Here is a 25,532-nt window from a genome sequence, read left to right on the forward strand (position 1 = left end):
TAAATATTGGCTAGGACACTGCGGAGAACTCCCCCTACTCTTCTTCGAAATAGTGGCCATGGGATCTTTTACGTACGCCTCAGAGAGCAGACGGAGCCTCGGTTAAACGAATACTGAGGGAGCGCAGCACTGACGGAGGTCTTTCGGATGAGACGTTAGACCGAGGCCTCATATGTCTTCTCAGGTGGATGTAAAAGATCCCATGACACTTTTTGAAGAAGAGCAGGGGAGTTCTCCCTGATGTCCTGGGCCAATCTTAGGCAGTTCCTCGGAGTCGAGAATGACTTGACTCCACGCTAAAAGTGAGTTCTCAGGGGACTGAAGAGTCCAATGCAGGACCTACAGTCTCTGTCACAGGTTTTGCCCTCCCGGATGCTCTTCCTCCACTTTGAGCAATCTTGGGCCAGGGACTCCCAGGTGTCGGTGGGGATGTTGCACTTTATCAGGGAGGCTTTGAGGGTGTCCTTGAAAAGTTTCCTCTGCCCACCTGGGGCTCACTTGCCGTATAGGAATTCCGAGTAGAGCGCTTGTTTTGGGAGTCTCGTGACTGGCATGCGGACAATGTGGCCCGCCCAACGGGTCTGGTTGAGTGTGGTCAGTGCTTCGATGCTGGGGATGTTGGCCTGAGTGAGAACACGGACGTTCCCTGACGACTACATGTGCGGGAAGTGTATCCGCCTCCAGCTCCTGACGGACCGCGTTGCGGATTTGGAGCTGAGGGTGGATTCACTCTGGAGCATCCACGATGCTGAGAATGACGTGAGTAACACGTGTAGTGAGTTGGTCTTACCGCAGGTGAAGGGTCCACAGCCAGATAGGGAATGGGTGACCAGCAGGAAGAGCAGTGCAAGGAAGGTAGTGCAGGGGTTCCCTGTGGTCATCCCCCAGATACACCGCTTTGAGTACTGTTGAGGGGGATGACTCATCAGGGGAGGGCAGCAGCAACCAAGTTTATGGCACCATGGCTGGCTCTGCTGCACAGGAGGGCAGGAAAAAGAGTGGGAGAGCGATAGTGATAGGGGATTCAATTGTAAGGGGAATAGATAGGCGTTTCTACGGCCGCAACCAAGACTCCAGGATGGTATGTTGCCTCCCTGGTGCAAGGGTCAAGGATGTCTTGGAGCGGGTGCAGGACATTCTGAAAAGGGAGGGTGAACAGCCAGTTGTCGTGGTGCACCTTGGTACCAACAATATAGATTTAAAAAAAGGGATGAGGTCCTACGAGACGAATTAAAGGAGCTAGGAGCTAAATTAAAACGTAGGACCTCAAAAGTAGTAATCTCAGGATTGCTACCAGTACCACGTGCTAGTCAGAGTAGGGATCGCAGGATAGCTCAGATGAATACGTGGCTTGAGCAGTGGTGCAGCAGGGAGGGATTCAAATTCCTGGGGCATTGGAACCGGTTCTGGGGGAGGTGGGACCAGTACAAACCGGACGGTCTGCACCTGGGCAGGACCGGAACCAATGTCCTAGGGGGAGTGTTTGCTAGTGCTGTTGGGGAGGAGTTAAACTAATATGGCAGGGGGATGGGAACCAATGCAGGGAGATAGAGGGAAACAAAAAGGAGACAGAAGCAAAAGACAGAAAGGAGATGAGTAAAAGTGGAGGGCAGAGAAACCCAAGGCAAAAAACAAAAAGGGCCACTGTACAGCAAAATTTTAAAGGGTCAAAGTGTAATAAAAAGGCAAGCCTGAAAGCTCGGTGCCTCAATGCGAGGAGTATTCAGAACCCAGGAGAGGGCTCTGAGCTAGTTAGAGTGGGTGAGAGCTCAGATGAACAGGACCCCAAGAAAGAATGCAAAAGGCAGGAGGCAACAGAGCAGAGTAGCACAGGGATAAGTGTAAACCACAAGGTGATAGGAAGGGACAATATGTAAGAATATAAAGGGGCTGCAGGAGGGGTCAAAACTAAAAATCATGGTTTAAAAACTAGTATTAAAACATTCTACCTAAATGCACGCAGCATTCGAAAGAAAGTAAATGAGTTGATGGCACAAATCATTACAAATGGGTATGATTTGGTGGCAATTACAGAAACGTGGTTGCAGGGTGGCCAAGACTGGGAATTAAACATACAGGGGTATCTGACGATTCGGAAAGATAGGCAAGAAGGGAAAGGAGGTGGGGTAGCTCTGTTAATAAGGGATGATATCAGGGCAGTTGTGAGAGACGATATTGGCTCTAAGAAACAAAATGTTGAATCATTGTGGGTGGAGATTAGAGATAGTAAGGGGAAAAAGTCACTGGTGGGCGTAGTTTATAGACCCCCAAATAATAACTTCACGGTGGGGCAGACAATAATCAAGGGAATAATGGAGGCAGGTGAAAAAGGAACGGCAGTAATCATGGGGGATTTTAACCTACATATCGATTGGTCAAATCAAATCGCACGGGGTAGCCTTGAGGAGGAATTCATAGAATGCATATGGGATTGTTTCTTAGAACAGTATGTTACAGAACCTACAAGGGAACAAGCTATCTTAGATCTGGTCCTGTGTAATGAGACAGGAATAATAAACGATCTCCTAGTAAAAGATCCTCTCGGATGAATGATCACACATTGGTTGAATTTGTAATACAGATTGAGGGTGAGGAAGTAGTGTCTCAAACGAGCGTACTATGCTTAAACAAAGGGGACTACAGTGGGATGAGGGCAGAGTTGGCTAAAGTAGACTGGGAACACAGACTAAACGGTGGCACAATTGAGGAATAGTGGAGGACTTTTAAGGAGCTCTTTCATAGTGCTCAACAAAAATATATTCCAGTGAAAAAGAAGGGTGGGAAGAGAAGGGATAACCAGCCATGGATAACCAAGGAAATAAAGGAGAATATCAAATTAAAAACCAATGCGTATAAGGTGGCCAAGGTTAGTGGGAAACAAGAAGATTGGGAACATTTTAAACGACAACAAAGAATGACTAAGAAAGCAATAAAGAAAGGAAAGATAGATTTCGAAAGTAAACTTGCGCAAAACATAAAAACAGATAGTAAAAGCTTTTACCGATATATAAAATGGAAAAGAGTGACTAAAGTAAATGTTGGTCCCTTAGAAGATGAGAAGGGGGATTTAATAATGGGAAATGTGGAAATGGCTGAGACCTTAAACAATTATTTTGCTTCGGTCTTCACAGCGGAAGACACAAAAACCATGCCAAAAATTGCTGGTCACAGGAATGTTGGAAGGGAGGACCTTGAGACAATCACTATCACTAGGGGGATAGTGCTGGACAGGCTAATGGGACTCAAGGTAGACAAGTCCCCTGGTCCTGATGAAATGCATCCCAGGGTATTAAAAGAGATGGCGGAAGTTATAGCAGATGCATTCGTTATAATCTACCAAAATTCTCTGGACTCTGGGGAGGTACCAGCGGATTGGAAAGCAGCTTATGTAACGCCTCTGTTTAAAAAAGGGGGCAGACAAAAGGCAGGTAACTATAGGCCAGTTAGTTTAACATCTTTAGTGGGGAAAATGCTTCAAGCTATCATTAAGGAAGAAATAGCGGGACATCTAGATAGGAATAGTGCAATCAAGCAGACGCAACATGGATTCATGAAGGGGAAATCATGTTTAACTAATTTACTGGAATTCTTTGAGGATATAATGAGCATGGTGGATAGAGGTGTACCGATGGATGTGGTGTATTTAGATTTCCAAGAGGCATTCGATAAGGTGCCACACAAAAGGTTACTGCAGAAGATAAAGGTACGCGGAGTCAGAGGAAATGTATTAGCATGGATCGAGAATTGGCTGGCTAACAGAAAGCAGAGAGTCGGGATAAATGGGTTCTTTTCGGGTTGGAAATCGGTGGTTAGTGGTGTGCCACAGGGATCGGTGCTGGGACCACAATTGTTTACAATATACATAGATGACCTGGAAGAGGGGACAGAGTGTAGTGTAACAAAATTTGCAGACGACACAAAGATTAGTGGGAAAGCGGGTTGTGTAGAGGACACAGAGAGGCTGCAAGGAGATTTAGATAGGTTAAGCGAATGGGCTAAGGTTTTGCAGATGGAATACAATGACGGAAAATATGAGGTCATCCACCTTGGAAAAAAAAACAGTAAAAGGGAATATTATTTGAATGGGGAGAAATTACAACATGCTGAGGTGCAGAGGGACCTGGGGGTCCTTGTGCATGAAACTCTTTTTGGGTCCTTGTGCATGAATCCCAAAAAAAAGTTAGTTTGCAGGTGCAGCAGGTAATCAGGAAGGCAAATGGAATGTTGGCCTTCATTTCGAGAGGGATGGAGTACAAAAGCAGGGAGGTCCTGCTGCAACTGTACAGGGTATTGGTGAGGCCACACCTGGAGTACTGCGTGCAGTTTTGGTCACCTTACTTAAGGAAGGATATACTAGCTTTGGAGGGGGTACAGAGACGATTCACTAGGCTGATTCTGGAGATGAGGGGGTTACCTTATGATGATAGATTGAGCAGACTGGGTCTTTACTCATTGGAGTTCAGAAGGATGAGGGGTGATCTTATAGAAACATTTAAAATAATGAAAGGGATAGAAAAGATAGAGGCAGAGAGGTTGTTTCCACTGGTCGGGGAGACTAGAACTAGGGGGCACAGCCTCAAAATACAGGGGGAGCCAATTTAAAACCGAGTTGAGAAGGAATTTCTTCTCCCAGAGGGTTGTGAATCTGTGGAATTCTTTGCCCAAGGAAGCAGCTGAGGCTAGCTCATTGAATATATTCAAATCACCAGATAGATAGATTTTTAACCAATTAAGGGTTATGGGGAGCGGGCGGGTAAGTGGAGTTGAGTCCACGGCCAGATCAGCCATGATCTTGTTGAATGGCGGAGCAGGCTCGAGGGGCTAGATGGCCTACTCCTGTTCCTAATTCTTATGTTCTTATATGGTGCGCCTATCCTGCCAATGGATTTGCACGATCTTGTGGAGGCAGCATTGGTGGTACTTCTCCTACGCTTTGAGGTGCCTGCTGTACATAGTCTGAGGAAAGGAGTGTTTGAAGACCAGACCCTCAAAACTGCCACCAAGCTCATGGTCTACAGGGCTGTAGTGATACCCGCCCTCCTGTATGGCTCAGAGACATGGACCATGTACAGTAGACACCTCAAGTCGCTGGAGAAATATCACCAACGATGTAGCCGCAAGATCCTACAAATCCCCTGGGAGGACAGACGCACCAACATTAGCATCCTCGACCAGGCCAACATCCCCAGTATTGAAGCACTGACCGCACTTAATCAGCTTCGCTGGGCAGACCACATTGTTCGCATGCCCGACACAAGACTCCCAAAGCAAGCGCTCTACTCGGAACTCCTTCACGGCAAACGAGCCAAAGGTGAGCAGAGGAAATGTTACAGGGACACCGTCAAAGCCTCCCTGATAAAATGCAACATCTCCACCGACACCTGGGAGTCCCTGGCCAAAGACTGCCCTAAGTGGAGGAAGAGCATCCGGGAGGGCGCTGAGCACCTCGAGTCTCGTCGCCGAGAGCATGCAGAAAGCAAGCGCAGGCAGCGGAAGGAGCGTGCGGCAAACCAGACTCCCCACCCACCCTTTCCCTCAACGACTATCTGTCCCACCTTTGTCAGAGACTGTGTGCTTCTCGTATCAGACTGTTCAGCCACCTAAGGACATATTTTAAGAGTGGAAGCAAGTCTTCCTCGATTCCGAGGGACTGCCTATGATGATGATGATGTACATGGTCCACGTCTCTGAGCCATACAGGAGGGCGGGTTTAACTACTGCCCTGTAGACCATGAGCTTGGTGCCGGGTTTGAGGTCCTGGTCTTCAAACACTCTCTTCCTCAGGCGACCGAAGGCTACTCTGGCACACTGGAGGCGGTATTGGACCTTGTCGTTGATTTCTGCCCTTGTTGACAGTAGGCTCCCGAGACATGGAAAATGGTCCACGTTGTCCAAGACCTCGTTGTGGATTTTGATGACCGGGGGGCAGTGCTGTCTGGTGGGTAAGATTGGTAGAGGACATTTGTCTGGTGTAAGGTCCATGCTCTCGTACGCCTCAGTGAAGGTGTTGACGGTGGCTTGGAGTTCGGCCTCCGAGTGTGCGTAGACGCAAGCGTCGTCTGCATACTGTAACTCGATGACGGAGGATGGGACAACCTTGGATCTGGTCTGGAGGCAGCGGAGGTTGAACGGATTCCCGTTTTCCTGGGGCCAATATTTATCTCTCAACCAACATCACTAACTCAGATGATTTGGTAATTATCATGTTGTTTGTGGGAGCTTGCTGTGTGCAAATACTCTGCCGCATTTCCTAAATTACAAGTGACTACACTTCGAAAAGTACTTCATTGGCTGTAAAACATTTGGGACGTTCTGAGATTGTTAAAGGCGCTTTTATATAAATAAGAAAATTTAGAAAGACTTTCATGACCACCAGACATCCTAAAGCATTTTACAGCCAATTAAGTACTGTTTTTTAAGTTATCACTGTTGCAATGTGGGAAACGCGGCAGGTAATTTGCGCACAGAAAGCTCCCTCAAACAGCAATGTGATAACTTGATCTTTTACATCCACCTGTCGGGGCAGATGGGACCACAGTTTTATGTCTGATCCGAAAGATTGCCCCTACGACAGTGCGGCGCTCCCTCAGTACTGCCCCTCCGACAGTGCGGCGCTCCCTCAGTACTGCACCTACGACAGTGCGGCGCTCCCTCAGTACTGCCCCTCTGACAGTGCGGCACTCCCTCAGTACTGCCCCTCCGACAGTGCGGCACTCCCTCAGTACTGCCCCTCCGACAGTGCGGCGCTCCCTCAGTACTGCCCCTCTGACAGTGCGGCACTCCCTCAGTACTGCCCCTCCGACAGTGCGGCACTCCCTCAGTACTGCACCTACGACAGTGCGGCGCTCCCTCAGTACTTCCCCTCCGACAGTGCAGCGCTCCCTCAGTACTGCCCCTCTGACAGTGCGGCACTCCCTCAGTACTGCCCCTCCGACAGTGCAGCGCTCCCTCAGTACTGCCCCTCCGACAGTGCGGCGCTCCCTCTACACTGCCCCTCCGACAGTGCGGCACTCCCTCAGTACTGCCCCTCCGACAGTGCGGCGCTCCCTCAGTACTGCCCCTCCGACAGTGCGGCACTCCCTCAGTACTGCCCCTCTGACAGTGCGGCACTCCCTCAGTACTGCCCCTCCGACAGTGCGGCGCTCCCTCAGTACTGCCCCTCCGACAGTGCGGCGCTCCCTCAGTACTGCCCCTCCGACAGTGCGGCGCTCCCTCAGTACTGCCCCTCCGACAGTGCGGCGCTCCCTCAGTACTGCCCCTCCGACAGTGCGGCGCTCCCTCAGGAAACGCTTCAACAACACCTTCAAAGTGTCCTTGAAAACATCCCCACCGACACCTGGGAATCCCAGGCCCAAGACGGTACAAAGTGGAGGAAAAGCATCCGGGAAGGTGCTGAACACCTTGAGTCTCTACGCCGAGAGCAAGCTGAAGCCACGCGTTGTCAGCGGAAGGAGCGTGCGGCAACCCAGGTTCCCACCGGTCCCTCCCACTGTCTGTCCCACCCGTGACAGAGACTGTAGGTCCCGCATCAACCACGTGAGAACTCATTTCTCGTGTGGAAGCAAGTCATCCTCGACTCCGAGGGCCTGCCTAAGAGAGAGCGAGAGAGAGAGAGAGCTCCCTCAGTATTGCACTGGGAGTGTCAGCGTAGATTTTTGTATTCAAGAATCTGGAGTGGGACTTGAACCCACGATCTACAGCAGGCGGTGAAGAAGGCAAATGGTATGTTGGCCTTCATAGCTAGGGATTTGAGTATAGGAGCAGGGAGGTCTTACTGCAGTTGTACAGGGCCTTGGTGAGGCCACACCTAGAATAGTGTGTTCAGTTTTGGTCTCCTAATCTGAGGAAGGACGTTCTTGCTATTGAGGGAGTGCAGCGAAGGTTCACCAGACTGATTCCCGGAATGGCAGGACTGACATATGAAGAAAGACTGGATCGACTGGGCTTATATTCACTGGAATTTAGAAGAATGAGAGGGGACCTCATAGAATCATATAAAATTCTGACGGGACTGGACAGGTTAGATGCAGGAAGAATGTTCCCGATGTTGGGGAAGTCCAGAACCAAGGGACACAGTCTAAGGATAAGGGGTAAGCGATTTAGGACTGAGATGAGGAGAAACTTCTTCACCCAGAGAGTGGTGAACCTGTGGAATTCTCTCCCACAGAGAGTTGTTGAGGCCAGTTCGTTAGATATATTCAAAAGGGAGTTAGATGTGGCCCTTACGGCTAAAGGGATCAAGGGGTATGGAGAGAAAGCAGGAATGGGGTATTGAAGTTGCATGATCAGCCTTGATCATATTGAATGATGGTGCAGGCTCGAAGGGCCGAATGGCCTACTCCTGCACCTATTTTCTATGTTTCTGTGTTCTTTCTTTGCTTGTCCTGGTCCATATGTGACTCCAGTCCCACATTACATCGTTGAGTATAAATGTGCTGTGGAGTGACCTAGCAAGACACTCAGAGATGGACCACGAAGTGTTGCCCACAATCAAAGAACAAATAAAAATACTTGGCGGTTGTGCTGGTTGCTGAAGGGTCCCTGTGTTGGTGGGGACAGGACTGGGCTCAGTTGTGCTGCCCTCCACAGTTCAGCAGCCTGTTAATGTTCAGTCTCTGGACTCGGGTTTTTGAAGAATGGAGGGGGCGCGACCAAAATCCACCAGTGCCTGTGGAACTGTGCAACAGCATCATCAGCAGAGAAAGAAGGAGATTTATCAAAAAGGAGATAGATTGTTAAAAGTGCAAGAGGAGATGATTTAAAAAATGCATAGTACCTGGACTCCAGGGGTTACATTACAAGGAGAGATGACACAAACTAGGGATGTATTCCCTGGAATTTAGACGGTTAAGGGGCGTTCTGATCGAAGTTTTCAGGATATTAAGGGGAACAGAGAGGGTAGATAGAGCGAGACTATTCCCGCTGGTTGGGGATTCAAGGACCATAACCTTAAAATTCAATCCAGACCTTTCAGGAGTGAAATTCGGAAACACTTGTACACACACAGGGCGGTAGGAGTTTGGAACTCTCTTCCACAAACGGCAGTTGATGCTGGGTCAGTTGTTCATTTTTCATCGGAAATTGATAGCTTTTTGTTAACCAAAGGTATTAAGGGATAGATTTGGCGATCAGCCAGGATCTCACTGAATGGCAGAACAGGCTCGGGGGGCTGAATGGCCTCCTCCTGTTCCGATGTTCCTGTGTGAGAGTTGTCGGGTTTGGCTTAAACATCTGCTGCGTAGTGTACAGATTGGCTCAGTTCAGCGCTCGCTATCCTGTCAGCCAAACCAAGGACAAAGCAGCCGCTTGATCGTCACCCCATCCACCACCTTCAACACTCACTCCCTCCACCACCGGCGCCCCCTGGCTGCAGTGTGTACCATCTACAAGATGCACTGCAGCAACTCGCCAAGGCTTCTTCGGCAGCACCTCCCAAACCCGCGACCTCTACCCCCTAGAAGGACAAGGGCAGCAGGCGCATGGGAACACCACCACCTCCACGTTCCCCTCCCAGTCACACACCATCCCGACTTGGGAATATATCGGCCGTTCCTTCATCGTCGCTGGGTCACAATCCTGGAACTCCCTCCCTAACAGCACTGTGGGAGCACCTTCACCACACGGACTGCAGCGGTTCAAGAAGGCGGCTCACCGCCACCTTCTCAAGGGGCAATTCGGGATGGGCAATAAATACCGGCCTTGCCAGCGATGCCCACATCCCGTGAATGAAGTTTTAAAAAGAGAGCATTGGGTTGGCGCCGTACTCTGGGAGCTGCGACTATAATCTGAACAAAACTGTGGCAGATGGAATTGAGAAAGCTCGATCGGAGAAGCTGGGAACTGTGGAGGAGCCGGATAGTCGGGGTCCAGGTACAGGAATCACTGAAAGCGAGTGGACAGGTAAAAAGATAATGAAATAGGCTAATGGAATGTTGCCCTTTATATCGAGGGGGCTGGGATACAACAGGGGAGGGGGCCAGATGTTCCAGCTGTACAGAGCTCAGGTCAGACCCCGTCTGCAGTAACTGGGTCCAGTGCGTGCCCCGCCCCTCCGGGAGAGTATATTGCCCTTGGAGAGGAAGTAGAGCAGGTTCCCCAGGATGATACCGGGGCTGAAAGGGTTAAATCCCGAGGGCAGGCTGCACAGACTGGGCCTGTATCCCTCGAGTGTAGAAGATTGAGGGATGATCTGATCGAGGGGTTTACGATGATTACAGGATTCGATCGGGTGGATCGAGAGAAACTGTTCCCTCTGGTGGGGGGAGTCCAGAACAAGGGGCAGGACCTTAAAATTAGAGCCCGGCCGTTCAGGGTGATGTCAGGGAGCACTTCTTCACACAAAGGGTGCTGGGAATCTGGAACTCTACCCCCCAAAACACTGTTAAGGCCGGGGGTCAATTGATAAATTTCAACACTGGGATGGATACATTTTTGTTGGGTAAGGGGTATTAAGGGATAAAGAACCAAGGCGGGTAGATGGAGTTAAGGTACAGATCAGCCACAATCTAATTGAATGGTGGGACAGGCTGGAGGGGCAGAATGGCCTCCTCCTATTCTACAATGGTTGTGATGTAGAATCTTGCAGTTTCACAGTGCTGAAGGAGGTCATTCAGCCCCTGCATCTTAAGGGCTATTGAGGGTGAAGTTCAACATCGGCAGGGACACCAAACAGGTAGCAACCGAACAGCTCCATTATTGTTTCCATGGACTTCATCAGGGCTGGAGATGGGTAATGGGCGCTCCCACTGAATTCAATTACACCCCCACCCCAGCCCAACACCATCTCCCGCCCCCCCCACCCCATCTCCCCCACTCCCCCCGCCCCACACCATCTCCCTCCGCCCGCCCCATCTCCCCCACTCCCCCCGCCCCACACCATCTCCCCCCCCCCCAAACCGCTCCACCCCCCTGGCCCATCTCCCCCACTCCCCCCCACCCCATCTCCACCCCACCCCCCCGGCCCATCTCCCCCACTCCTCCCCCCGTCCCATCTCGCCCCTCCCGCCCCATCTCCCCCATCTCCCCCCCGCCCCATCTCCCCCCACGCCCCCCCCCATGCCCCACTTCCCCCACTCCCACCCCGCCCCATCTCCCCCACTCCCCCCGGCCCACACCATCTCCCTCCCCCCCTGGCCCATCTCCCCCTTGCCCCACTCCCCCCCCCATGCCCCACTTCCCCCACTCCTGCCCCGCCTCATCTCCCCCACTCCCCCCGGCCCACACCATCTCCCTCCGCCCGCCCCATCTCCCCCACTCCCCCCGGCCCACACCATCTCCCTCCCCCCGCCCCATCTCCCCCCTGCCCCATCTCTCCCACTCCCCCCTCATGCCCCACTTCCCCCACTCCCGCCCCGCCCCATCTCCCCCACTCCCCCCGCCCCACACCATCTCCCTCCCCCCCGCCCCATCTCCCCCCTGCCCCATCTCTCCCACTCCCCCCTCATGCCCCACTTCCCCCACTCCCGCCCCGCCTCATCTCCCCCACTCCCCCCGCCCCACACCATCTCCCTCCCCCCCGCCCCATCTCCCCCCTGCCCCATCTCTCCCACTCCCCCCTCATGCCCCACTTCCCCCACTCCCGCCCCGCCCCATCTCCCCCACTCCCCCCGCCCCACACCATCTCCCTCCCCCCCGCCCCATCTCCCCCCTGCCCCATCTCTCCCACTCCCCCCTCATGCCCCACTTCCCCCACTCCCGCCCCGCCCCATCTCCCCCACTCCCCCCGCCCCACACCATCTCCCTCCCCCCCGCCCCATCTCCCCCCTGCCCCATCTCTCCCACTCCCCCCTCATGCCCCACTTCCCCCACTCCCCGCCCCGCCCCATCTCCCCCACTCCCCCCGCCCCACACCATCTCCCTCCCCCCCGCCCCATCTCCCCCCTGCCCCATCTCTCCCACTCCCCCCTCATGCCCCACTTCCCCCACTCCCGCCCCGCCCCATCTCCCCCACTCCCCCCGCCCCACACCATCTCCCTCCCCCCCGCCCCATCTCCCCCCTGCCCCATCTCTCCCACTCCCCCCTCATGCCCCACTTCCCCCACTCCCGCCCCGCCCCATCTCCCCCACTCCCCCCGCCCCACACCATCTCCCTCCCCCCCGCCCCATCTCCCCCCTGCCCCATCTCTCCCACTCCCCCCTCATGCCCCACTTCCCCCACTCCCGCCCCGCCCCATCTCCCCCACTCCCCCCGCCCCACACCATCTCCCTCCCCCCCGCCCCATCTCCCCCCTGCCCCATCTCTCCCACTCCCCCCTCATGCCCCACTTCCCCCACTCCCGCCCCGCCCCATCTCCCCCCGCCCCACCCTAAATCCCCCCCACCCCATGTATGGATCGTGCCCCACCCCACTAGTTCCAGTCGGCCATTCCATGTCCTGACAACACACTGCCACTGCCGGATGATAATCTTATCACACTGCAGGAGTGCTGCAGTGCCGGCAGTACCGTGCTTCAGGTGGGAGGTTTGGGCCGAAGCTCCTGGTGCAGAGCTGCTAATTTTGTCACTGTCCTGACCACCATTCCTCCCTTCGCTCCTCCTATCTCATGTACAAAGATGCGGTTATTCCCCACACGGCTGCTTATGGCTGTATCTAAAAATAGTTCAGTCTGCAGCCTGCTTTCCAACACTTCTGACGACATCATGAATAGAAGTACCTGTTTCTTTAGTTTCTGTCCTTCTCCATTCCTACCCGAATAATACACAGAATGATCATTGTGCATTCTTGATTTATTTACCTCAGTGGGCAGCACTCTCACCTCTCAGTCTCAAGGTCATGAGTTCAACCTGAACTCCAGAGACTTGAGCATAAAAATCCAGGTCGACACTCCCAGTGCAGTACTGAGGGAGTGCCGCACTGTCGGAGGGGCAGTACTGAGGGAGCGCCGCACTGTCGGAGGGGCAGTACTGAGGGAGTGCCGCACTGTCGGAGGGGCAGTGCTGAAGGAGCGCTGCACAGTCGGAGGGGCAGTACTGAGGGAGTGCCGTACTGTCGGAGGGGCAGTACTGAGGGAGTGCTGCACTGTCGGAGGGGCAGTACTGAAGGAGCGCTGCACAATCGGAGGGGCGGTACTGAGGGAGTGCCGCACTGTCGGAGGTGCAGTACTGAAGGAGCGCTGCACTGTTGGAGGTGCAGTACTGAGGGAGCGCCGCACTGTCGGAGGGGCAGTACTGAGGGAGCACTGCACTGTTGGAGGTGCCACCTTTCGGATGAGACATTAAACCCAGGCCCTGTCTGCCCTCTCAGCTGGATGAAAAATCCCACGGTCAAGTTATCCCCAATGTCCTCACCCAATATTTATCGCTCAATCAACATCACTAAAAACAGATTATCCGGTCATTATCACATTGCTGTTTGTGGGAGCTTGCTGTGTGCTAATTGGCTGCTGCGTTTCCCACATTACAACAGTGACTGCACTCCAAATGTACTTCATTGGCTGTAAAGCGCTATGGGACGTCCTGAGGTCATGAAAGGCGCTATATAAATGCAAGTCTTTCTTTAAGTTGCCCAGCCCATCATGCCGGAGTATGTGATAGGATTGTCCTGCTGTGTGAACGCTCAGTACTGGCAGGTAAGTACGTCACCGGGAATATCTGTGGAGCGCACTCACTGGAAAACGCACAAGACATTTGACTAAATTCACTGTAGATACAGCAATGTCATCATCATAGGCAGTCCCTCGGAATCGAGGAAGACTTGCTTTCACTCCCAAAGTGAGTTCTTTGATGGCTGAACAGTCCGATACGAGAGCCACAGACCCTGTTACAGGTGGGACAGACATTCGTCGAGGGAAGGGGTGGGTAGGGCTGGTCTGCCGCGTGCTCCTTCCGCTGCCTGCGCTTGGCCTCTTCACGCTTTTTGCGTTGAGACTCGAAGAGCTGAACACCATCCTGGATGGACTTTCTCCACCTCGGGCGGTCTGCGGCCAGGGTCTTCCAGGTGTCAGTGGTGATGTCGCACTTTACCAGGGAGGCTTTGAGGGTGTCCTTATAACGTTCCGCTGTCCTCCTTTGGCTCGTTTACCATGAAGGAGCTCCGCATAAAGCATTTGCTTAGGGAGTCTCGTATCTGGCATGCGTACTATGTGGCCTGCCCAGTGAAGCTGATCGAGTGTGGTCAGTGCTTCAGTACTGGGGATGTTGGCCTGGTCGACGACACTGATGTTGGTGCACCAGGGGATTTGCAGGATCTTGCGGAAACATCGTTGGTGATATATCTCCAGTGACTTGAGGTGCCTTCTGTACATGGTTCATGCCTCAGACCTATACAGGAGGGTGGGTATTACTACAGCCCTGTAGACCATGAGCTTGGTGGTAGATTTGAGGGCCTGGTCTTCAAACACTCTTTTCCTCAGACGGCCGAAGGCTGCACTGGTGCACTGGAGGCGGTGTTGAATCTCTGCATCAATGTCTGCCCTTGTTGATAAGAGGGCCCGAGATATGGGAAATGGTCCACGTTGTCCAGGGTCGCACTGTGGATCTTGATGATTGGAGGGTAGTGCTGAGTGGTGAGGACAGGCTGGTGGAGGACCTTTGTCTTACGGATGTTAAGTGTAAGGCCCATGCTTTCATATGCCTCAGTGAATACATTGACTATATCCTGGAGTTCAGCCTCTGAATGTGTGCAGACGCAGGCATCGTCCACATACTGCAGTTCAATGACAGAGGTTGGGGGTGATCTTGGACCCGGCCTGGAGGCGGCGTAGGTTAAACAGCTTCCCACTGGTTCTGACAGCAATGATGCCAAGAGACGCACCTCTGTGACGCAAGAGCAGTGAAGCTGAGGAGCGGGCGGGGCGGATGGAATGATGTACGTCAATCAGTGAGGTCAGGAGCAAGGAATCTAACTCTGCACTCGCTCTTCATCTCCCCTCCTCTCCCTCAGGTAGCGATCGGCACCAGGGTGCAGTGCCCCGTGTAACAGCTCACCTCCTGTACCCTCGCCAAAGGACCAACGATGACCCCTCGCAGGGCGCTTGGTATGGATGTGGCAGGCAAGTGGTTACTGCGTCCAAAACTGCCAAACCAGAAGTTGTTGGTTCAATTCCCACCATGGCAAGTTGTGACAATGAATTCCGCCAGTTGTAGTATACGCTGCATCCAATTCTGCTCAGTGCACCTCGGTCTTGTAGCGGGAGCAGCACAGATTCACCAGGATGATACCGGAGCAAGACTTAGCTTGCATTCCTTGAGTTTATACGGTTGAGGTGTGATCTAACTGAGGCATTTAAAATCATTAATGGATTCAATGGTGCAGAAACTATATCCTCTAGTGGGAGGAGTGTGTCAATGAGTAAAGCTACACTCCCAGAGTTATGGCATACTTCCTTAAATGTCTGCCACTGCTTATCTAATGTCTGCCATTTTATTTTAATCTATTTTGCCAGAGCACTTTAGCGAACTCTGTCTTCATACCATTGTAATCGTCCTTATTTAGGTTGCATGTTCAGCCATGATCACATTGAATGGGGGTGCAGGCTCGAAGGGCCGAATGGCCTACTCCTGCACCTATTTTCTATGTTTCTATGTTTCTATATAGCGTAAAGCTCCCTCTACACTGTTCCATCAAACACTCCCAGGGCAGGTACAGCACGGGGTTAGATACAGAGTAAAGCTCCCTCTACACTGTTCCATCAAACACTCCCAGGGCAGGTACAGCACGGGTTAGATACAGAGTAAAGCTCCCTCTACACTGTCCCATCAAACACTCCCGGGGCAGGTACAGCACGGGGTTAGATACAGAGTAAAGCTCCCTCTACACTGTTCCATCAAACACTCCCAGGGCAGGTACAGCACGGGTTAGATACAGAGTAAAGCTCCCTCTACACTGTCCCATCAAACACTCCCGGGGCAGGTACAGCACGGGGTTAGATACAGAGTAAAGCCCCCTCTACACTGTCCCATCAAACACTCCCAGGGCAGGTACAGCACGGGTTAGATACAGAGTAAAGCTCCCTCTACACTGTCCCATCAAACACTCCCAGGGCAGGTACAGGGGGTTAGATACAGAGTAAAGCTCCCTCTACACTGTCCCATCAAACACTCCCAGGGCAGCTACAGCACGGGGTTAGATACAGAGTAAAGCTCCCTCTACACTGTCCCATCAAAGACTCCATCGCAAATACTGAGGAAGCGGTCAATTGCTGGAGGTGAAGCAAAAGACCCATGGCACTGAGCAGGAATTCCCCCGGTGTCCTGGGGCCAACATTCATCTCTCAACCAACATCACCAAAAATTGATGAACTGATCATTCTTCCCATATGGTGTTTGTGGGCTCCTGTTGTGCACTAATTGGCTTCAGCAGTTACATTATAACAACAGTGATTGCAGTTAAAGGTAATTCATCAGTTGTGACAGGCTTTAGCATGTTGTGAGAATGAAATGAAGCACCACGTACTTTCCCCAGAGAGGGGTGAGAATGTGGGACTCGCTGCCACAGGGAGGGGTTGAGGCGAATAATATTGATGCATTTAAGGGGAAGCTGGATAAACACTTGGGGGAGAAGGGAATAGAGGGATATGGTGATGGGGTGAGATGGAGAGGGTGGGAGGGGGCTGGTGTGGAGCATAAACCCTGGCACGGAGCGGTGGGGCCCAATGGCCTGTTTCTGTGCTGGACACTCTGTGGGCCTCTACTCTCTGGAGTTTAGAAGATTGATAGGTGATCGCATTGAAACATACAAAATTCTGAGGGGGATTGACAGGGTAGATGCTGAGAGGTTGTTTCCCCCGGGCTGTGGAGTCTAGAACCAGGGGTCACAGTCTCAGGATAAGGGGTTGGCCATTTAGGACTGAGATGAGGAGGAGTTTCAGAGGGTGATGAATCTTTGGAATTCTCTGCCCCCAGAGGGCTATGGAGGCTCAGTTGTTGAGTATTTTTAAGGCTGAGATCGATGGATTTTTGGACTCTCGGGGAATCGAGGGATATGGGGATCGGGCGGGAAAGTGGAGTTGAGGTCAATGATCAGCCATGATCTTATTAAATGGCGGAGCAGGCTCGAGGGGCCGAATGGCCGACTCCTGCTCCTAATTGATATGTTTTTATGTAATTCTATATCAATACAAGATCTTTCTTTGAGGGAACGAATGGGCTTTTCTCGTTCCTACTTTCTTACACACATCCCACTTGAAGAGTGCTCCATTTACAATCCCCTTTCCACCCGACCCGAGGCTAACCACCACAAGCCTTTGGGAGCCGTAATGCGGATTTTCATTAATGCCGTTCTCTTCTCAATCGCCGTGAGTGGGAGAGGCTGATTTTCTCCACCCGCCGAGTTGGGTCACTGGTGGGCAGGGCAGATCTGCCTGTTCCACACGCGTTGCGTCAGAGCCCAGACACGAAAGGTCGTTGCGTGAATGAATGTCTTTGTTGAACAGTGGCTGTCCAAACACGCCCGGACTGTGAGAAGCACAGCGCTCGCCCGCATTGTCAGTCTCCAAGGAACGCCTGCTCAGCCTTGTCTTAAGCTGCACGACATAGTGTGGTGGTTCTGTCACTGGACCAGTAATGTAACGATCGTTAGTTCAAATCCCACCAGGGCAGTTCGGGAATTCAAACTCAGTTTAATAAAACCTGGAAGTAAAAAATCTGGTGTCAGTACCAGTGACCCTAAATCTGTTAGATTGTTGTAAACACCCAGCTGGTTCACTGATGCCCTTTCGGGAAGTAAACCTGCCGCCCTTACCCGGGCTGGGCCGATATGCGACTCCAGTGTTTGAAACCAACGTCATCATCATCATCATAGGCGGTCCCTCGAACGAGGATGACTTGCTTCCACAAGAGATCAGATGTTTCAATGAAGGACCCGATGTTCCAGTCCTGAACTCCAATTGAGGGGGTGGAAGATGCCTGTGGGTGGATTTTTTTAACGTGGGGTGACCGTTGCACACCAGCCACCACACGGGCTTGACAGAGCTTGGTCTTGGTCCAGTGGCAAGGGTTAACCAAGACAACTGGAGACCTGCTCTGCTGCACAGGCCTAGCGCGCGCACACATATCGCAGTGTGGGCTGGGCCCTCGCCTCTTCTGGGCCCCGTACCCTCATTCGTTGTACCTCCGCCACGATCTCTCGCCACTCCTCCGCCACAAACATCAACGTTGTTAACTCCTAACTGCCCTGTAAAGTGGCCTGGCGAGCCCTCAGTTCAAGACAGTTAGAGAGCAGCAATAAATGCCAGTGATCGCCATATCCTGAGCACAAAACCAAACACTGAGGTAGGTCCAACTGAGAGAAGGTGAAGGGGAGATTTAATAGAGGTGTTGGAAATTATGAGGGGTTTTGACAGAGTGGATAATGAGAAACTGTTTCCAGTGGTAGGAGGGTCAGTAACCAGAGGGCACAGATTGAAGACCAGAGAGCCAGAGGGGGAGGTGTAGGTACAGCAAGTGATCAGGAAGGCAAATGGAATGTTGGCCTTTATTGCCGGGGGGATAGAGTATAAAAGCAGGGAAGTCCTGCTACAACTGTACAGGGTATTGGTGAGGTCACACCTGGAGTACTGCGTAGTTTTTGTTATATATGTAAACTTTTAATTACTCTGTACAACCACCAGAGGGCTCATCCACTGGAGTCTCAAGGGATCCCATAATCCCTTGGGAGCACAGGTATTTAAGGAGGCCTCACAGGTTGGAGAGGCACTCTGGAGACCTGCAATAAAAGACTAGGATCACACTTTACTTTGAGCTCACAGTATTCAGCCTGACTCTCTCTTCATACATAACAGTTTTGGTCTCCATATTTAAGGAAAGATATACTTGCATTGGAGGCTGTTCAGAGAACATAAGAACATAAGAATTAGAAACAGGAGTAGGCCATCTAGCTCCTCGAGCCTGCTCCGCCATTCAAAAAGATCATGGCTGATCTGGCCGTGGACTCAGCTCCACTTACCCGCCCGCTCCCCGTAACCCTTAATTTTTTTCTTGGTAAAAAATCTATCTATCTGTGATTTGAATACATTCAACTGCTTCCTTGGGCAGAGAATTCCACAGATTCACAACCCTCTGCGAGAAGAAATTCCTTCTCAACTCGGTTTTAAATTGGCTCCCCCGTATTTTGAGGCTGTGCCCCCTCGTTCTAGTCTCCCCGACCAGTGGAAACAACCTCTCTGCCTCTATCTTGTCTATCCCTTTCATTATTTTAAATGTTTCTATAAGATCACCCCTCATCCTTCTGAACTCCAACGAGTAAAGACCCAGTCTACTCAATCTATCATAAGGTAACCCTCTCATCTCCGGAATCAGCCTAGTGAATCGTCTCTGTATCCCCTCCAAAGCTAGTATATCCTTCCTTAAGTAAGGTGACCAAAACTGCACGCAGTACTCCAGGTGCGGCCTCACCAATACCCTATACAGTTGCAGCAAGACCTCCCTGCTTTTGTACTCCATCCCTCTCGCAATGAAGGCCAACATTCCATTCGCCTTCCTGATTACCTGCTGCACCTGCAAACTAACTTTTTGGGATTCATGCACAAGGACCTGCAATTTCTGCGGTCTGGAGGAGTCCGTGTTCCATGTTTTTATTGAGTGCACAAGGTTGCAGCCCCTGTTCCATTATTTGAAGGGGCTGCTCCTGAAATTCTGGCTGCACTTCAGTCCCACTCTCCTGATCTTTGGGCACCCTGTGCGGAGGGGAGCGGGTAGGTCCGAAGGCCTCCTCGTAGGACTGCTCCTGGGCACGGCCAAGGGTGCCATCAGCCGGTCCAGGCAGCGGGCGGTCGAGGGGGTCGTTCAACCTGACTGCCTGCCTCTCTTCCGCTCTTACATCCGGTCCAGGGTGTCCTTGGAGATGGAGCACGCGGTGTCCACCGGTACGCTCGCGGCCTTCCGCGAGAGGTGGGCACCGGAGGGACTGGAGTGCATCATCACGCCCGGCAACCAAATTTTAATTTGATTTTACGTTTTAAAGTTAATTTGTTTTAATTGCCGGTGCTTTTAGTGTCCCCTTCCCTTTTTTATAGGGGGCACTGGGGAAAAATTGTGATTTTAGTGCCCAAAAAAAAAAAAAAAAAAAAAAAAAAAAAACACACAAAAAAAAAAACAAAAAAAAGGAAAAAAGGGCCTTGTAAATGTCTGGTGTGTCACCCAGGTCGGGTGGCACAGTTTAATGTTTATGTTTTGCAGGTAGACTCTAAAAGAGTTTCATGCACAAGGACCCCCAGGTCCCTCTGCACCTCAGCATGTTGTAATTTCTCCCCATTCAAATAATATTCCCTTTTACTGTTTTTTTTCCAAGGTGGATGACCTCACATTTTCCGACATTGTATTCCATCTGCCAAACCTTAGCCCATTCGCTTAACCTATCTAAATCTCTTTGCAGCCTCTCTGTGTCTTCTACACAACCCGCTTTCCCACTAATCATTGTGTCATCTGCAAATTTTGTTACACTACACTCTGTCCCCTCTTCCAGGTCATCTACATATATTGTAAACAGTTGTGGTCCCAGCACCGATCCCTGTGGCACACCACTAACCACCGATTTCCAACCCGAAAAGGACCCATTTATCCCGACTCTCTGCTTTCTGTTAGCCAGCCAATTCTCTATCCATGCTAATACATTTCCTCTGACTCCGCGTACCTCTATCTTCTGCAGTAACCTTTTGTGTGGCACCTTATCGAATGCCTTTTGGAAATCTAAATACACCACAACCATCGGAACACCTCGATCCACCATGCTCGTTATATCCTCAAAGAATTCCAGTAAATTAGTTAAACATGATTTCCCCTTCATGAATCCATGTTGCGTCTGCTTGATTGCACTATTCCTATCTAGATGTCCCGCTATTTCTTCCTTAATGATAACTTCAAGCATTTTCCCCACTACAGATGTTAAACTAACCGGCCTATAGTTACCTGCCTTTTGTCTGCCCCCTTTTTTAAACAGAGGCGTTACATTAGCTGCTTTCCAATCCACTGGTACCTCCCCAGAGTCCAGAGAATTTTGGTAGATTATAACGAATGCATCTGCTATAACTTCCGCCATCTCTTTTAATACCCTGGGATGCATTTCATCAGGACCAGGGGACTTGTCTACCTTGAGTCCCATTAGCCTGTCCAGCACTACCCCCCTAGTGATAGTGATTGTCTCAAGGTCCTCCCTTCCCACATTCCCGTGGCTAGAAATTTTTGGCATGGTTTTTGTGTCTTCCACTGTGAAGACCGAAGCAAAATAATTGTTTACGGTCTCAGCCATTTCCACATTTCCCATTATTAAATCCCCCTTCTCATCTTCTAAGGGACCAACATTTACTTTAGTCACTCTTTTCCGTTTTATATATCGGTAAAAGTTTTTACTATCTGCTTTTATGTTTTGCGCAAGTTTACCTTCGTAATCTATCTTTCCTTTCTTTATTGCTTTCTTAGTCATTCTTTGCTGTCGTTTAAAATTTTGCCAATCTTCTAGTTTCCCACTAACCTTGGCCACCTTATATGCATTGGTTTTTAATTTAATACTCTCCTTTATTTCCTTGGTTATCCACGGCTGGTTATCCCTTCTCTTACCGCCCTTCTTTTTCACTGGAATATATTTTTATTGAGCACTATGAAAGAGCTCCTTAAAAGTCCTCCACTGTTCCTCAATTGTGCCACCGTTTAGTCTGTGTTCCCAGTCTACTTTAGCCAACTCTGCCCTCACCCTTTGTAGTCCCCTTTGTTTAAGCATAGTATGCTTGTTTGAGACACTACTTCCTCACCCTCAATCTGTATTACAAATTCAACCATACTGTGATCACTCATTCCGAGAGGATCTTTTACTCGGAGATTGTTTATTATTCCTGTCTCATTACACAGGACCAGCTCGAAGATAGCTTGCTCCCTTGTAGGTTCTGTAACATACTGTTCTAAGAAACAATCCCGTATGCATTCTCTGAATTCCTCCTCAAGGCTACCCCGTGCGATTTGATATGACCAATCGATATATAGGTTAAAATCCCCCATGATTACTGCCGTTCCTTTTTCACATGCCCCCATTATTCCCTTGATTATTGTCCGCCCCACCGTGAAGTTATTATTTGGGGGTCTATAAACTACGCCCACCAGTGACTTTTTCCCCTTACTATCTCTAATCTCCACCCACAATGATTCAACATTTTGTTCATTGGAGCCAATATCGTCTCTCACAACTGCCCTGATATCATCCTTTATTAACAGAGCTACCCCACCTCCCTTCCCTTCTTGTCTATCTTTCCGAATTGTCAGATACTCCTGTATGTTTAATTCCCAATCTTGGCCACCCTGCAACCACGTTTCTGTAATGGCCACCAAATCATACCCATTTGTAGTGATTTGTGCCGTCAACTCATTTACTTTATTTCGAATGCTGCATGCATTTAGGTAGAGTGTTTTAATACTAGTTTTTAAACCCTGATTTTTAGTATTGACCCCTCCTGCAGCCCCTTTATATTCATACATATTGTCCCTTCCTATCACCTTGTGGTTTACACTTATCCCTGTGCTACTCTGCTCTGTTGCCTCCTGCCTTTTGCATTCTTTCTTGGGGTCCTGTTCATCTGAGCTCTCACCCACTCTAACTAGCTCAGAGCCCTCTCCTGGGTTCCGAATACTCCTCGCATTTAGGAACCGAGCTTTCATGCATGCCTTTTTATTACACTTTGACCCTTTAGAATTTTGCTGTACAGTGGCCCTTTTTGTTTTTTGCCTTGGGTTTCTCTGCCCTCCACTTTTACTCATCTCCTTTCTGTCTTTTGCTTCTGTCTCCATTTTGTTTCCCTCTGTCTCCCTGCATAGGTTCCCATCCCTCTGCTATATTAGTTTAACTCCTCCCCAACAGCACTAGCAAACACTCCCCCTAGGACATTGGTTCCGATCCTGCCCAGGTGCAGACCGTCCGGTTTGTACTGGTCCCACCTCCCCCAGAACCGGTTCCAATGCCCCAGGAATTTGAATCCCTCCCTGCTGCACCACTGCTCAAGCCACGTATTCATCTGAGCTATCCTGCGATTCCTACTCTGACTAGCATGTGGCACTGGTAGCAATCCCGAGATTACTGCTTTTGAGGTCCTACGTTTTAATTTAGCTCCTAGCTCCTTTAATTCGTCTCGTAGGACCTCATCCCTTTTTTTACCTATATCGTTGGTACCAATGTGCACCACGACAACTGGCTGTTCACCCTCCCTTTTCAGAATGTCCTGCACCTGCTCCAAGACATCCTTGACCCTTGCACCAGGGAGGCAACATACCATCCTGGAGTCTCGGTTGCGGCCGCAGAAACGCCTGTCTATTCCCCTTACAATTGAATCCCCTATCACTATCGCTCTCCCACTCTTTTTCCTGCCCTCCTGTGCAGCAGAGCCAGCCACGGTGCCATGAACTTGGCTGCTGCTGATGAGTCATCCCCCTCAACAGTACTCAAAGCAGTGTATCTGTTTTGCAGGGGGATGACCGCAGGGGACCCCTGCACTACCTTCCTTGCACTACCCTTCCTGCTGGTCTTCCATTCCCTATCTGGCTGTAGACCCTTCACCTGCGGTAAGACCAACTCGCTACACGTGCTACTCACGTCATTCTCAGCATCGTGGATGCTCCAGAGGTTCACTAGGTTGATTCCGGAGATGAGGGGGTTAACCTATGAAGATAGGTTGAGCAGGTTGGGCCTATACTCACTGGAATGCAGAAGAATGAGAGGTGATCTTATCAAAACATGTAAGATAATGAGGGGGCTCAACAAGATGAATGCAGAGAGGATGTTTGCACTCATAGGGGAAACTAAAACTAAGGGACATAGTCTCAGAATAAGGGGCCGCCCATTTAAAACTGAGATGAGGAGGAATTTATTCTCTCAGAGGGTTGTAAATCTATGGCATTCTCTGCCTCAGAGAGCTGTGGAGGCTGGGTCACTGAATATATTTAAGGTGGAGATAGACAGATTTTTGAGCGTTTATTAATCCTGTCTCATTACACCAGATCTAAGATAGCCTGCTCCCTGGTTGGTTCCGCAACGTACTGTTCAAGGAAACTCTATGATCTCTTCCTCAAGGCTACCCTGGCCAATTTGCTTTGTCCAATCAATATGAAGATTAAAATCGCCCCATGATTATTTGATCTAAGTTTCTATTAAAGTGCTTTTTGGAAATTTGTGTGTTCTAGTGCCAAAAGTGGGGACTTGATTTAAAGTTTAGTTTAAAATAGTTGTAGAGCTGTTGAGAATTCTTCATCGGCACCAAGCCCCAAAACCTCCCTCGGGATCTAGTGCCTCACAGTTTGAGCTGCCTCCGGAAAATTTTAAAAAAGGAGGGAGAGAGAAAACAGGGAATTATAGACCGGTCAGCCTGATCTCAGTAGTGGGTAAAATGATGGAATCAATTATTAAGGATGTCATAGCAGTGCATTTGGAAAGAGGTGACATGATAGGTCCAAGTCAGCATGGATTTGTGAAAGGGAAATCATGCTTGACAAATCTTCTGGAATTTTTTGAGGATGTTTCCAGTAGAGTGGACAAGGGAGAACCAGTTGATGTGGTATATTTGGACTTTCAGAAGGCTTTCGACAAGGTCCCACACAAGAGATTAATGTGCAAAGTTAAAGCACATGGGATTGGGGGTAGTGTGTTGACATGGATTGAGAACTGGTTGTCAGACAGGAAGCAAAGAGTAGGAGTAAATAGGTACTTTTCAGAATGGCAGGCAGTGACTAGTGGGGTACTGCAAGGTTCTGTGCTGGGGCCCCAGCTGTTTACATTGTACATTAATGATTTAGACGAGGGGATTAAATGTAGTAGACACTAGATTAGATGACACGAAGTTGGGTGGCAGTGTGAGCTGCGAGGAGGATGCTATGAGGCTGCAGAGTGACTTGGATAGGTTAGGTGAGTGGGCAAATGCATGGCAGATGAAGTATAATGTGGATAAATGTGAGGTTATCCACTTTGGTAGTAAAAACAGAGAGACAGACTATTATCTGAATGGTGGCAGATTAGGAAAAGGGGAGGTGCAACGAGACCTGGGTGTCATGGTACATCAGTCATTGAAGGTTGGCATGCAGGTACAGCAGGCGGTTAAGAAAGCAAATGGCATGTTGGCCTTCATAGCGAGGGGATTTGAGTATAGGAGCAGGGAGGTCTTACTGCAGTTGTACAGGGCCTTGGTGAGGCCTCACCTGGAATATTGTGTTCAGTTTTGGTCTCCTAATCTGAGGAAGGACGTTCTTGCTATTGAGGGAGTGCAGCAAAGGTTCACCAGACTGATTCCCGGGATGGCATGACTGAAATATGAGGAGAGACTGGATCGACTGGGCCTGTATTCACTGGAGTTTAGAAGGATGAGAGGGGATCTCATAGAAACATATAAAATTCTGATGGGACTGGACAGGTTAGATGCAGGAAGAATGTTATCGATGTTGGGGAAGTCCAGAACCAGGGGTCACAGTCTAAGGATAAGGGCTAGGCCATTTAGAACTGAGATGAGGAGAAACTTCTTCACCCAGAGAGTTGTTAACCTGTGGAATTCCCTGCCGCAGAGAGTTGTTGAGGCCAGTTCGTTAGATATATTCAAAAGGGAGTTAGATATGGCCCTTACGGCTAAAGT

The 25,532-nt window shown here is 50.4% G+C and overlaps 1 protein-coding gene across 1 annotated transcript in view; it reads left to right on the forward strand.

Annotated features, from left to right (window-relative positions):
* Window positions 1–25,532, forward strand: part of slc6a7 (solute carrier family 6 member 7) — an 86,792-nt gene that overhangs the window by 2,533 nt on the left and 58,727 nt on the right. The gene's annotated exons all lie outside the window — the stretch shown is intronic.

This window comes from Pristiophorus japonicus, chromosome 10, assembly GCF_044704955.1.
Source record: "Pristiophorus japonicus isolate sPriJap1 chromosome 10, sPriJap1.hap1, whole genome shotgun sequence".
Lineage (NCBI taxonomy): Eukaryota > Metazoa > Chordata > Chondrichthyes > Pristiophoridae > Pristiophorus > Pristiophorus japonicus.